This window comes from Varroa destructor, unplaced genomic scaffold, assembly GCF_002443255.2.
Source record: "Varroa destructor unplaced genomic scaffold, Vdes_3.0 BEIS01000003.1, whole genome shotgun sequence".
NCBI lineage: Eukaryota > Metazoa > Arthropoda > Arachnida > Mesostigmata > Varroidae > Varroa > Varroa destructor.
The window spans coordinates 19,377,781-19,393,780 of NW_019211456.1; the positions used below are offsets into that span (position 1 = coordinate 19,377,781).

General features: G+C 43.1%; 2 protein-coding genes and 1 long non-coding RNA gene across 41 annotated transcripts in view; 2 read left to right on the forward strand and 1 right to left on the reverse strand.

Annotated features, from left to right (window-relative positions):
- The window catches only part of LOC147756638 (uncharacterized), a 36,652-nt gene extending 23,232 nt beyond the window's left edge, over window positions 1-13,420 (forward strand). Inside the window, exon 4 of the long non-coding RNA XR_015323496.1 lies at window positions 9,168-13,420. This is a non-coding gene — a long non-coding RNA (uncharacterized LOC147756638). The remainder of the gene's footprint in view (window positions 1-9,167) is intronic.
- The window catches only part of LOC111248212 (uncharacterized), a 193,868-nt gene that overhangs the window by 75,314 nt on the left and 102,554 nt on the right, over window positions 1-16,000 (reverse strand). The window lies entirely within an intron of this gene.
- Shal (Potassium voltage-gated channel protein Shal) overlaps window positions 1-16,000 on the forward strand; it is a 261,664-nt gene that overhangs the window by 61,598 nt on the left and 184,066 nt on the right. The window lies entirely within an intron of this gene.

Below are 16,000 nucleotides of genomic sequence, written 5' to 3' on the forward strand. Positions count from 1 at the left end.
ATTGTATTCAACTGCCAATCCAACCAAGTTGATATTGTAGTTATTTTGGTATTAAATGTTTACCCATTCGGGACGCATAAGTCACGATATGGTATAGGTGACAGGAGGTTCCTGGAGCTGAGACCCCCGCTGCTATCTGGCTGTTCGATGACTTGCTTTGTCATGAAGTTATTTGTTGATATTATCATGAGTCGAAAAGCGAAGTTGATTGGTCTGCCGTTGTAGTGGCCCTGTTTGCTGTGACGTTACGCCATGGTACCAGTCTAGCAGTACGCGACAGACTTCCAACTAGGTGCGATAGATGTATTCACTCTGCCTTGCACCTAATGGATTTTGGGACGAGGAGGTGCTTCACCTTGCCTGGCTAATGTTTTATGTTGAATTGGTACGTGTAGACATATAGGTGCACCGAACTGTCGTTCGAATATAATTTCCAAGAAATTATGACTTTTCACACAAATGAACCAAGGAAAAAGTGCCTTGGCTTAAATTTTACCTTTGCTGAAAAACTTTGCATGGGAACTTCTGAATTGGTTGGCTACGTACGTTCATGAATGTCCATTGGTGAAATATTTCTAACTGTTTTCTCATAAGCTCTAGACGTATTTATATGCGTCTGATATAGAAAAACAATACACGTCAATGTATCTGAATGTACATCATAAAACTGCTGTAAGCGATGTAATTGAAGACACTGCAGGTTCATACGATGGCTTATTTCGTGCTTCTGAAAACGCGATCTTTTATGTATCTGACATTTTATTAGGACAAATGGGCTCATGCGTCGCACGTACGAAGCCTCGTACGTATAAGCATGTACGATTGTTATGTAACATTGCATAGGTCAGAAGCTCAAGCGAAGCCACGGTCAACGAGTTAACTTTGACAAGTAAAATTCTAAATCGGGAAATCATTTCACTATTGTGACGCTCAGACTGAAATAAAGTATCTTTCTGCCCGTATCTTATTTTATCATTGAAAGGAACATCTTGCCGTTCAGAGGGGCCATTTTATTTTACAACATGTTAGGGGATTTCCTGTTATCCTAGTGGGCGCGCAAGCCCACTTTCGGTACTAGCAGCATCGCGCGAGTACTATTTATGGTCACATGTGCAGGAACTTTCCCTTAGCAATAAACGTTGATATTTCTTTGTACCTAATTACGCTTTCCAACCATATCCGACCAGTATCCGGGTGTCAATCAGTTAAGAGCGTTAGAACTGGTGTTTGTTGCTATTGTCGATCTAACACGCCGACGCTTTAATTAGAATACGATTTGCTCGCCGGAACAACGACCTTTATAAACGATATTAATGACTATAGAACCTACATCCTATATCTAGAGTACTTTGTAACTGATTCGACTTTCTGTGGACCAAAGCATGCGTATAGACGTAGATAAGGTAAAACGTCTTGCCTATTATGAAATGTATCTATGAATGTATTGACTGTGTAGGTCACAAAACATGTACATGTAACGGCTGTTCGGTAAGAAGACGACGCGCTGCACCATACTATTGCATTATAAATCATATAGATTCGTGTTTCTGTGTTACAATACAAAGAATGAATGCATCAGGAACCGCCGCTTGCTTCAAGTACCTTAAAACGTGCCGTGAGCCTAAATAAAACATGCACAGGTTCCTTAGGTAGAATGAAGTATTAATGCCACAAAGCTAGTGGATGTTACCAATAAACAAATTCACAGGTCCTTTTATATTGCAGTAGAGCGCTGGTAGAAGCCAAGATTAAACCAATGCACAGATAAGTGGTACCACAAAATCATCACGACTGGTCATTTCACCAAAGAAGACGGTTTTAAGGAGAGTGAGGTAGCAGCGGCGGGAGCACCAGAGGCGGCTGCACTAAATTATAACGGTGAATCTATAACACAGAAGCGCACAATATATTATATAACAGCTTAACGACTTTTTGGAGAAGAGACAGATCTATTTGACATAGTTTTTTATTCAAGGCAGACCTGAAACTTCAAACTCTGTAATCTGAACATGTTCAGAGGTGCACGAATTCTCAAGGCTGTCATTATTGAGTCCGCTTACCTTCCTCCAGAACAAAGGCCACGACGCGCATTGACTTAAATGTGACAAAAACAAGTACCGCATGTTTCGCACAGGCCTATTTCAGCCTACATAAAATAATATCGACGCAGCTCGCCAAGTGAATTAAATACCAGCATTATAGCAGACAGGCGAGATCAGCTCACAATGGCCGATAAAACACCATAATTCGATAGCGAAGATCTTACCAAGATGTTTTTATCACAAATGCTGAAAGACACACGGTACCTGCGTGCCTTGTTGCATAAATGCTTCTCATAGCTCATGATAATTGCAGGACTATTTGGCAAACAATCAACTAATTAACCGTGGTAGAGCCTACTCTATATGCAAGCGTTATTGCTAAGTATCAAATACAACACTCATGAATATGTCTCTGCAATATATCATCTCAGTCGTTTTTAGGGGTACTAGCATCTACAACCGGGTTTTGTCGAGTTCTACTGCTGAACACACAGACGCATATATCTGCGTGTCGTAACTAGGACGAACAGCCAGGCTGGCTCTCAATACGTGAGGGAACCGCGGACGTAAGAGATGAGCGTATTGTTTAACGCATGTGCGTGGCAGGCCATGTGCTCTATGTCATAACCCATATAGTTTACCGTCGTAGTTCAGAACGAGTAGCACCGCGCAATCAGCGACTGCAGTCGCCATCTAGTGATATAGTTGAAATTTGTGATAGTTTCGCTCTCGCTCTCTCTCTCGCTTTCTCCAACGAGCTTGTTCCGTGGGGGAAGCTACCCGTCTGTTTCTCTTGTTGAAAATAGCTTGTGGTCGTCGTGAAGGCGCCCGCAGTTGTAATGGTTGGGATAGAGCCCGCTAGCCGCTAACTGCAACGAGCGGCAAGCGGGTCGGCCTAACCCTTAGATGCTTAACGTTTGGATGGCTGGCAAAGCCCCAAAATATCTCGGATATCGTACAGAGTAACGCGCATAGCGCTGCTTATTGAAATATACGCCTCGATGTGTTTGTCGATTGCTTTTGTGAGCCGACATCGAAACGCGCACTGCGAAAAAATCAGTAGGGGCCAATCGTCTGGCCAGGCACAAAATGCCACCATGGCCGTGACTGGATGGAGATTTGCTGTAGTAAACTTATACGGAGGTAAATAGCATCTATGCAAAATGTGTATGGATGAATCAGACTTGAAGAAACAGCCCGTCGTATGATGTCCTGTTGTACTGTATTCGTTAATTTCTGCTACCTGATGTTTTACAGGAAAGCTGGCTATTGTGGAGGCGAAAAATGCACATATGCTGTACGGAGACGTGTACGAGTAGGGCATACATGTTTCCACGGAATAAGGTGCATGAGAGTACAGCGAGTTATCTTTTGTTGTTAGCCCAGTGTACGCGGACCACTGCTTTCTCGGATATCGTCAATCCCTAAAGTATAACGCCATAGTCGTCATCAACTCTATGCCAGCATCATCACCGTTATTATGATCGATTGAACTTAACAGCCGTTCGCTGACAATTGATATTGACGGGCCATAGATGTATCGGGTGAACGTACAAAGGGGTTAAATAATGGCTTAATTCTACGTGTGAGACCACGATCTCTGTAGCCCGAGTCAACCAAAAAAACAAAACATACACAGTTATTACGCCGCTATTGGTGGGATAGCGTTACTTAAGCTAACGGAATAGCTCGACTGCGTTTTTAGAGTCGCGCCAAAAGAGCTGGCTTGAACGGGAGTTCAGTCTTTGGGGTCGACAACACTACTCAGGGCCAATGCATTGTTTGTTGAACGATCTGAGGCTCTAAGACGTTTCTGTGCTGGCAGCGCAGGCAGCGACGGAGAGAAAAGTGCGCGACGAACGGATGACGGCCGCAGTGTTGACGCGAACGGCGTGTCGCGCCCTTAAATGATGTAAACGAGTGCGTTTGTATGTGCCGACACGACGCATTTCTTGACAGGGACCCGAAACTATTAGAAAAGGTACCGGCAGAACGAAGCTGGCTTTTCAGTCTACCGCATCCTGCCAGCGGCCTGCTCTCAGATGTCGAAGGCTTTTACGATTGTAGGTAGAAACATTAATGGATCCAGATAGAATAGCTGTGGGAAGAAAATGTGCCAGTGCCTGTTTACATTAACGCTCAATCAGCAAACGGCCGTTACGATACTGTTTGAGAAAAATTAGTTAGGGAAAAAAACTACGATGTTGTAACAGCTGGGGCAGACCGAAATAAAGCAGTTCCAAGAGACGATTTACGTTCAGCTGAATAGCAGCCAAACAATGAAGAACGATCGAAGATGGTTGACGAAGAGGCGTGAGCAGGACATAAATAGTGCCTACCGAAGCTTGAATACAATAAACAGATTCGTGTTTGTTGCATGGACATTCGTTAGACTAATCTGCGAGAAAGAAAAACTGACGCTGTAAAACTCAGCTACAAAAAGTCATCCTGACACAAAGAGACTGGAACTGAAAAGACATCAAAAATAATAACCTGTGATTTTTTGGAAAGAAACTCACAGATTCCGATTGAAGTTAAGTTACTATAAACGTTAGTTAATCTCAGTACACGATGATTTCCATGACTTACCTTCTAACAAAACTACCTGCACATATATACATATATGACGTATAACATTTACTGTGAGTTTTCTAAGAATTAAACCACATTCAAGTAGATATCCGGATGAAAAATAAGAGAGCAACTAGAGTGATTGAGGAGTCGAACAGAACGAAATCTCACGCGTTCGTTTTTCTTTTCATCTCAGTACAGAAGTAGACATAGTTTACGAGATGGATAATAGGCACTGAAAAGCCGCTCGCGATAACATAGTCCCTTGGGCCATTGGGGTGTAAGATTAGGGCGGTATGTTAGCCTAAAAATAGGGTGGAGTTTTAGATAACGTATATCTTTATAGGAGCCAGAATGTTACATATATACACAATGGTGATAATTTCGATTGGCAAATAACTTTAACTGGTATTCGTGCTCGCTTTATAATTATACCATGCTTCGAAATGCTCTCTGAAGATAAACAGGTTATAGCTTGTGTACGCACGTAATATTTCACTAGTCCTCTACCGTAGACCAGCTGTTGCTCCTTCGCGCTTCGCAGGCTTTTCCTTAAAAAGAAGGAAAGAGAAGGTGGCTGGCATAACTTGATAATTTGAAACTGAAAATAGAACATAGACTAGCTCTGCGCGTCATGAATATTCGTTTTATTATGATAACTACTTATTATATACATCCTATTGCGTCTTACACATACAAGCCAGCTCAAATATGATGTATTTCGCGGCAAACGTAAATAACAGGCGGATTTAGCCCACCTAGGTTGTTTGCAATATTGCGTAGTGCCCAGCGTGGCTCATCAACATAGTTGGGCTAGTTTTTTCCCTTACGGTGATACTTATGGCGGTAATTATAAATTGAAGCTCAAAATTGGCATCGATTTTTAGTAAAATACAATTCATTATTAGTTGACATCCATAATCTTTATCGAAAATGTAAGAGAGATATTACTTACCTTGAAAGAAACAATAATGCAATATTTTTTGCAATTAAGAAAATCGGGTTATTCCTGGCCAGCTATGCGCAGTTTTCTATGTCTTTATTCCATATTCCGGCATACGGTTCGCTTCTATTTTTTCGTAGTAAGGAAAAATGTACCAAATTTTCAGCATAACAATCTGCCCAGAATTCTCTCAGCACCAGCTGTAAATAGATTCAGTGTGCATAAACGCGAGGCGCAAACTTTACGAATCTCGTAAAACCGGCCATATATCTTAAATTCAGAACAAGCGACAAATCAAATTTTCTTTGCATAGGGGAGCTATCTCTTTGCTTACTTACCTACTTACTAGGCCAACATGAATCCATCTTCAAGAATCGTTAAGCGCGAGCCAAGCGAGCACTTGTCCTTATTGACGTTTATTCCGAGAATCCGGATTAGTAGAATCGATTTTTTTTTTTTAAATTTTTTGGCGGAACGCTGCTAAGGCCGACTTTATCGGCTCTACTGATATGCGACGCTGGCTACGTTGTGAGTCGTTGTATGGTTGTGCACAGGTATCAGGCAAACAATGACTTTAAGCCGGCTTCGCATCTACGAGGCCTTTCGTATATCTAACGTGGTGCGATGGTCCTCCATCTCTCAGCCTATATTTTTTAAAGCATTGTGCGAAGCCCCACCGGCAATTCATAAAAAGATTGGGCTCATGCTGATGTCTAACACGACTCCGGCTGCCCGTTTACTTTTTTGTTTTTCTGTTGACTGAGTGGCGCCTGTAGCTTTGTGAACCTCTATGTTTCGAGCTTTGCGTCCGGTATCGCCGGTAGATATTTCATCGGACGACTCGGGGAACCTATGCGCGCTTATATATGTGCTTGACTGTGACTAAAGGGACTCCTACGGTACACAGTTCAATGTCCGTGCGCAAAACTGTCCAACAAATGCCGAAACCTCCGGCCACTTTCGGCTTCTTACGTTTCCCGTTTCCACAAAACGGAAGTGGTAGTCATACACTGATGGTAGGGTCCAACTATAGCCAATATAGCAGTAGCGTGCTGCTTGCCAAGATAACCACTTATTGTCCTGCTGCAACAGGGGCTTACTGAACCCCCAGCAAACATACCCGAAGTGCGAGACGCGCTTGCAGTTTACGTATGTAGGCATCGTTGGAGGTCGCTGCAGGATCTCGCTATTGTTTGACACAAAAACGGTCTGCAGCGTCAGTCGGTAGACCGGCCCAGAGCTTGACCTTGAAAGCTTCAACGAAAAACAACGCACTTTTCTTCTCAAAAGAGCGTACAATAATAGATGGGGTGGAGGGTATTGTTTATTGTAAAGCATCCGTTTTGCGCGTCAACACCCGCAACGACTGCTGGTGCTGATATGCTGGCTACCATAAAGCCAACTAACTGCTTGCCGCTGAAAGGACGGGAATTTTGCTGGCCCTCAAGCAAGCATATCAAAAAACATTAGAAAGCAGAGCGAACCTTTCTGCGGAAGATCAAGAGGCCGGAAAGTTGGGATTGGATGATCGTTAAGTGGTCAAACATGAGCATCCTTAAGTTTAGGTGTGTCGGCTACATTTGGGGATGGTAAGTGATTGAAAGAGGCAGATGCTTTAAGGCTGAGAGACTTGATTTCGGAGCTTATCCTAGGTCGTCGCCGTTGAGGAAACCCTTGAGAACATCCACCAATGCCGGAGGTTGAATACTAACCGAGTTTTGCATCAGTAGGTGTCGGGAGGGCATTATTCAGTCGATTAACATAGAGGGCCAACAGCAACTGGTTATACGATTCTGATCGAACGATAGCAGAGTTAAATAGTAGCGACAGGAGATTGCAGGACAAATTAAAAAAGCAGTTGAATGAATTACAGTGTTAGTTGAGAATACCATTCGGAAGTGTACGCATGTTGGACAAAGAACATCAAGTAGTTATTGGCGTCCCTTTAGACATCGCGTTTTTAAATTGCGTAATATAACATTTGGAATATGTATGAAAAAAAAAATGCCTACTACTGAATAGTATAATCGAAAAACATTGTGGAGTCAGCTGTTGGGTAGCACGTATCCAGAGCCCCTGTTATATAAGGTCATGAACAAAGGCTCTAGCAAATATCAGAGATAAGTAAAGTAATACTGACAGTAAAAGATATCACCAGTTATAAACGAGTTGTCAGTGAACGAGGCTAGTTTTAATCTTCCCTTGAGCTCTCTGTCTCTCGGTCTCACAGTTGCGGACGTATGCGACACGTCCGTTAGATCAAATAAGTAGAAAAGGAGATATCTGAACAAAGGAATAATGAGTAGCAAAAAGAAAGAAACTTAATAGTATAATCGTAGTAACGGTTGTAACACTGGTAGCTTTTATAGGGTACCAGAAGCAAATGATGGAGTTTTATTCGTTGAGTTTAGCTTTTGCACGCGTTTACGTATTAGCTCGTATAGCTCTAGCTTAGGAAAGGCATGCTAGGATTATTACCTTTGGCCTTGCCTGTCGTTACGATCAGAAGTGGCACAAAGCTGGCAGCACTAGTTCTAATAACGGTGGGCTTTACATGCCGGCCGATGGCGTAAGTAGAAAAAGTGTCATCTGACCAGGCACAGCAGCACCCTACATTTTTTTCTTTGGTGTTCGTGTTATCTTCGAAAGAACCCGCTATAGCTGTTATGTTCAAAGTGGAGCTCGATGGTAGCAAAGCGCAGCACTGCAGAGACCAACTTATAGCCGCTGCTGCCATATATAATATACTACTACCTACCCAACTGTTAAAATGCCACCGAATTCCGAAGCTACTGGACTTCATCCTGCGCAAGCTGGCATTAGCACAAGTCAGGCCAATAGTCGGCCATCGCTTACTTTTAGCCTCTTGGCTCCACTTTTCTCGATTTCTCCTACATGACCATCGTCATTGCTTTTTATAATCGGAGGTTTTTTTTTTTAGGCTGTGCTGCGTGCGTCTGTCTATCTAAAAGCCGGATTTGTTTCTCAGCTTAGCAAACCGGACGCGAAAGTGCTACATAGGCTTTCATTATGTCCTGTGACCCTTCGTACACACTTGGTTGTTTCTACCATTGCGTATTCTTAAATGCTACTTAAATGACGGCAATCGATACAAAATTGCAAGCGCCAATCGGCTGATACGGCACAGTAAGCCTGTCGGAAGAAGACGATTTGCAGCTGGCGGAATGTGTCAGTTCAGTATTCGGTAAACGGGCGTGCCGAAGCTCAAAAGAGTCGGCGAAAACATGGGTTGCTGTGGCAGAAACAGCATAGCCATTACTGCGCTCCAGTTACCTGTTAGAGCCACATCTGATTTCCGTGGAGGCAGTAACCCCCGAATTTTTTGTTTTCGTTACACGGGTCAGCTTTGTCTGCCAATAACCCGTCATTCTCTGCTTTTTTCTTATTTTCTCATTGTGATCTGCTATTTCGCCTATTGCACTAGCTGCTTTCTCTGTTTCACTAGTTAGTTTGTACTCTTTTTCTACCGCCCTCATTGTCGCAGCTGCTGCAGCTGCTTTTGATGGACGGGGGATTCACTTGTGGAAGGGAAAAGCTTGACGAACCAAACCAACGAGACAAATTAACCTGTTCTTTTTGTTGATTTTTAGGTGAGTACTCAAGCGTTATAGCTTGAATGTGTAAATTCGTTGAGTGGAAGCGAATAGGCACTCAGTTGAATGAGTGAGGGTTTGAGACACGTCCGTTTCGATAAAGCCGTCCCTCCTAGAATATCTACTAAGCTACCGGAAGCATTGTAATGGTAAGATGAAAAGGGACACAACGAAGTGGGTTAGGAGTGGCTATTTGAGCATAGACCTTACTGCAAGAACTACAGTAGCAGATATTAGATATGGGTTCGTCGCGTGGGACCTCAAACGTATCGTCGAATCGACGCTACGTAGCTAGATAGTAGGTATGGGTGGAAGGACACTGCACACATGCAGGTCGATTATGGTCAAAACGCAGCATAACGAAGAATAGCGAAAGAAGGAAGAAAAGAACGCATTTACCGACATAGACCAAAGACGGTTAAAAGCAGTCAAAGCCGCAAGCCGCAAAGGACACGCGAGGAACAGAATGAATCTTCAAAGATCGCATGCACTGTGCCACGCAATTTTACTATTGCTAACGCTGCTCGTTCTACCGAAGGCTTTTTCTCGGTAGCATCATCGGCCGCTTTTCAGATGGCATGGAACCCTATACCATAGTAGCTTCCGCATGTCGTGCCCTGTCCTCGTCGCTCCTCGTTTTGAGGCCTGCTGGTCTTTTTTCACTCATTTTAACAGCAACGGCAGCTGCTCATCATGCGTAGCGAACTCCTTCACTTTCCTTTTCTTTCTTGTGCGCCTTCAGCAGAACGCCTGCACATCAGTCAACTGATGGTACTCCATGGACAAAATCGTAGTAATAATAATTTCAGTTCAATTGTAAGAAATGGTAACGTAGGGATCCGCTATCCGAAAAGCTACGAGTTGGAACACCGCTAAAGGTCTTCATCAGCTATGGGACTGAATATTACTTGTATGCATATGCCAGCATTTTGGTAATCATCTTTCCTAGAAGCAGCCATTAAACTGGGAGGAAAAAGCACTTTACAGAAGAAGTAAGGATTGATTCTAGTAAAAATTGTAATACGGTGCTAAGGTGAAATCAGACCTAGGCCTAGGAAAAAATTAGGACGAGTTTTTTGCGGAGATGCTTGTTTCGCGGATTGATTTTTATCCCAATTGTAAGCTTATTTTTTTCAACTAGAAACCTACATGTAATTAAGCTCTGCTGTAAATAGAAGTTGACAATGCCTTTTTAGCATATCGGCATTGTTAACTATGACTATGAGCTTTTTCAGTTTGTTCTGCAATATTTATTTAATTAAGCAAGAAAATCAGTTGGTCTAAAGCAAGCGAAAGACGAAGTCCTTTATTTTGAGCTCAAATGAAACCATAATCGTTTCGACCGGCTTATAAAAAAGCTACGACAAGGTCTGTTTAAGCTTGTATTTGTAAATAATGAACGCAGTGCGTCATGATAATTATAATAATAAATAATGACCAACCTACGCTCGTACCAGAGGAGCTGAGAAAACAGGAAAGCTATTTCATTCATGCTTGCCCACGCGGGGCTTGAGTGGCTGAAGGGGGACCTCCAGCTTAGCGTCTTCATCCAGACTAGTATTTGTACTACCCCTACGCAATTACAGCACGTACCCCTATAAACAAGGGGTAACCATTCCGATGGAAAGCAACTAGTTGAATACGCAGCTTAGAAAATAACTTCTTGTTTATTGGTAATCTTTTAGCTTTGTTTTCAATCGAATATATAGTACATTGCATCATTCAGAATTTCTCGCGAACGTGAAGTTGAGTCAATGGTATGCACTTCATGGGAAGCCCATTTTCTCCAAATGATTATGTCATAGTAATGCTTAGACGTATACAATGCATAATAATAACTTGCTCAGCTGAACTTAGACACATAGAGCCAAATGGTTAGGAGTAAGCCAAAGAGGTTACGTGTATCAGTAACAGATTGCTAAAACTCACCGTTTCTACTTGAAATACTAATGCTAATTTTGTGAACAATTTATGATATTAGTTGACCCGTGATCTGCATTTAAGCACAAAGCAGTTACTCACTATTTACTGGGAGAAAAATTGTATTAGCACGAGACCGAGTGCGTTTTTACAGTCGACGCTCGTGGCCAGCAATAACCAGAGTGATTATTTCCTACTGTTTTTGTTTCGCTGGAATCGGTCGGACAGCAGCTCCAAGGAAATGCTGTTCACGATAGCTACATATAATATACGGACCGGCTACTCGCTGTTGTAGCCTGATTAACTGATCAGCTCCTATGGGCAACGACAACAAGGCTATCACGAATATGTACTGAGCAAACTGTTACAATAGGAATCTGTCAGATGCTGGTATCTATCGGATCAGCCAACTGAGCGGGTGCGGCCCCGCACTTTCTTTAGACGATAACGTTGTTCGTTCTCCTACCCGTGGCTTGTATTGATCGCTAGGAAAGAAAGGGCGATACGGCAAGTCGGTTGATGTGAACGTTAACGGTACTTTTCAACTGGCAGCATTAATCAATCGATCTGCTCATTCCGGCAGGTGAAACACGTCCTCACTTCTTAAACTTCGGAAACAAGTTTTTATTGCGCCGAGCCCGGTATCACAACGCGGTATCACAACGATAAAACTAACACGTTGTGAGGGGAAATATTTTCAGAAAGTCGACGGAGTTGGCGGGGACACGATAGTCGCACGCGGCTCCACATGGCCAGAAAGGCAGTGGAGTCATCTGGACTCTGACATCAACTGGCACCAATGCCGCTGTGCAATGGCGGTGAGAAAACGCGCCAATTGCTAGGCCAGCCATTGTCGAGCTGGGAAGCCGTTCCGGAAGCGTGTACGATTCCACAAGCCAAATTACAATAGTGTATCCCAGATGAAATTGTCCTTGCTGCTAATAGTCACTTTTTGATCGACGGATTTCAGCTTCGGCTAGGTTTGATTTTGGAAAAGTTAGTCTGCTCATTCGTATCCCATCTTTCGAATTTCTGCGTCGTAATCTTTGAAAAGAGTGAAAAGAAGTGCAGTTAGCATCTGACGCCGCACACACACTGCAGCTGGAAACGTACTGTACATCTGTGATTTATACAGACAGATATACGTATACAGAAACATACTACAAGAAGGGCAACCATAGAGCTATAGATATAATGATGCTTCGTTGAAATGTCTGTTCCTGCTATGTCCTTCACTGTTTTGGTGGCGATGGACTGTCTCTAACTTTTCGATGAAAATCCTACCTTTTTTGCTTGACATGTCAACTAAATCATTGGCGTTTCCGTACCGCAAGCAACTCGGTATGATCTAATCAATCTTCTTTTCGGGTACTCCGATACTTACCAGTGTTTGCTAGTGGTCGTGTCGCCGACATCGGCCTTGCTTCGAATAATGCTCCACCTGAGGATAATTACTCGATGGTCGGTCGAGGTGACGTTATTATCGCTATCCCATGGCCTCTTTCACCCCAAGGTCCCACCAGCGGCGGCAGTTGATGCTGCCTGCCGCTGGCGTACGACTCGAAAGGGTAGCAGACGCACACCAGCGCTGCGAATTACCTCCACTGTTGCTATTTATCGACGTATTTTCATTTCTTTCGCCTGAATTCTAGTATTCGCTAGTTATAGCAAGCTTCGATTGACAGTTGAAATACGCTAGTAGATATATATATAGAGATACATATAAGCTTGATACTCCGATTTTCTTCGGTGGAATAGGATACGAAAGGGCTAAGGTTTGATACTATGTACTTCATTCGTATCACAGATATGTGCACGTTTTATGGAACTTAAACATATGCGAAATTTGAATAACATTTACCGCCCTTCCTGCTTGCTTACAGTTAGGCACAGACAATACAGGGAAATATTTTATACAAACCCAGTTACTGGATGGTACTGTTGGTAAAGACTGTGTCTCTGCTGCAATTTCATAAGCGGGAAGAGCACAAGACCTAGTATCGCAAAGAAGACATTCACGTGGAAACGCTCGTCTTCTATAGATCTGCATAGCATCTCAGAAAGTGGCAAGGTTATGAGGCCCAGTATATGGCAGGTAACAAAATCGACCCAAGTACCTCATAGCTCATGTGAGCCCCGACATCTATATTAATTTGCAATAACCACGTTCCAAGCATGCAGAATAGATGCGAAAGGTTCGGACTGCATTTACTACTGCGCCAATACGCTGCCTATTCATTGATGCATTGGATGGAATATCCAAAAAAATAGCAATGGCCGATCGGCGAAACGATTGCCGCTACAAGCCAAAGGTACCCATTTGATCATTTCTGCCCGTCCTGTCAATTGATTTCTCGAGTTAATTCAATTAACTATTACGAGAACTTCGCAAGCCAGTAGCGGGTCAATGTGTGAGTGTGTTCCTAATATCAAAGCAAGTATATAATTTCTTACTGTGATAATAGTAAGAGTTGGGACAGAAACCCATTACTGGGACAGAAAAATACCGACCAAGAGCATGACAGCGTGGGAGTCATACGTCTGTGGTTGCAAAGTGCTGTGAATATTGCATAGTTTCTGATTGGCTGGCTGTATAGCGTCGCTTTTGCTAACGTAATACAAGCAGCATGACTACCTTAGCTGAACGTCTAATACCATACGTAGTTTCGAATAGTATGTTCAGACAGAGTTACCCCTTACATTTCATTTACACTATCCATCATGCAGTTCAGCTCAACTTGTCAGCTTTTTGCGTAGATCGTTATGATGAGTAGGCCCAGTTAGTAAGCAAGTGATAGAAGGGCGATTATTGGCTAGACCGATACGACCTCGTTGTTGACGATAAATTAATGGCTCCCTATTGTTTTAAGAATACCAGTATTGTTGGCCAAGCTGGACACTAGGTAAGAAAGTAAGTCAACTGGAAACGACAGATAGTGGCATGGACTACTCAAAAAGGCCTCTCTCGTTCTTTGTTGCTGGTTTACTTATCGTCGACATCGCCTTCAAAGCTACGTCCCTGCTACTTGATCTTCGGAAGGCTTCGGCCTTCTTCAGAATTTTTTTCGTTGTCCTACTTTTCCTCTTTTGTCCGGTTCCACTGTTCGGCCATTTGTTATTCTCCGTTCGCGCGTGAGGAACGCGTTCCCTTTAGATCATAAGTCTAATCCAGGACCTAGTCTCCGCTTAGCGGTTGAGTGATCGAGCAGCTTTTTTCAAGTTGCTTGTTGGCTGTTTGGGACTTCTTCTTTGGCGACCTCCTTTCGAACGCCAGCCCTTCAGATTGACCAAAGCGGCTACAGAACAAGCAGAAGAATCGAGCATACGAAAGCGAAGGAAAAACGAAAATGGTTAAGGTTTTGGGAAATATATAGGAAAGCCACCTAGGGAAATTGACTAATGCGCCGCAGAGTGAAATAATAAGAAGGGGTAGGGACCAAAGTCGCCGTTTTGACTCCTGAAATAATCGAGTCTTCCCACGAGAGAGAAATTTCCGCTTGACGATCTGGTGAGCAGTTTTGCGTTTGCATCTGACGGACACCACTTTGCAGGCTGTGGCTGAGCTTTGTGATTTGGGTCGAACAAGCGAAAATATGAAATTTAAAGGAAGAGCGATCCAAGTCGAAGCAGTTGGTCCTCATTGGATTGCTATTAGAAGTCCCTGTTTATCGAAATCGTCACATTTAACTTTGTTATTTGAAAAATGCAGCAGCTTTTTACTAAATTGTGAAAGCGGTTCACCTAAATCCAACCTAGGTTCTTCTCCGATCATGTTACGGAATTAGTGGTATTAGACATTGTACGGGTGTAGTATTTCCTTGTGAAGAATATCACAGTGCTAAAAAGGTCTTCATGTGGGTGGGCAATGTACAGCGTACGCTCAAATCTGATCAACTACTTATTGAAGAGGGTCTAATTTCTTACTCCATCAATTAATCAAGTTCGAAGACTAGAAAAATAACCATGCCAAATGTCAAGCAGACATCCAAAAAAGTTTTACACGTTCACGCACCTACTGGTGCTTCACCTGATTTGCTATATCTGCTTCCGATTACAGGGCCTCTTTGTTCTGTCTGATCGTGCACTGTAATGATTTTCGGATGAACTTTACTGGCACCGTTTCATGGTCATACGCAGGAAATTACACTTCAACAGTGCGATTACCGTTTGGCGTCATCACGATTATTTAGCACGAGGTGCCGCGACTCTAACGAGGGGTCGATACTGTTGCTGGCTAATTAGAAGCGGAAATATATTTCTATAGCTGCTGGCTTGTTCATCCATCCACTGCATTTTGGCATAGCCTTACGCAAATGGTACTCTATGGGGAAACAACGGACGGTAAGGTTCAAAAAAGTTACGAGAGAATATTATAGGCTGTGTGGATGAGCTTCAGCCACAATAGGAGCATTTCTACAGTGTACAGCACGAAAATAGACCTTCCAACGAAGGCCGGCGGTGGCAAATGCTAATTAAGAGATTTATAGAGGCACAGGCGTGAAAATGCCAACAATCAAAGCACAAATCTGAAAAAAAGCAGCCGACTGCCAGCTGACGCCGCTGGTTTAAAGCCTCAACAGATTCAATGATTTTCGTCCAACCAGTCCCAACGACATTTAACAAGCCTAATCCACTATGACGATCTCTCATTATGTTTTTCGTCTCAGCTCCGAGCAATTACAGCCCTGCCGTTACGAGGGCCAGCCGCTACTTTTTATCGTTTCTATTCCAATAATTCGGCAGCTGTGCTAGCCCTTTAATCAATTGTTCCCTTTTCATTCTCTAACAAAACAGCCAGACTCTGATACATAGCCAAGCACTCAGAGGAGCACATATAGACACGCATACACACCGATAACCAGCCTTTATCAGACATACGTACGTGCCCTTGCACACAGATATATTGGCGT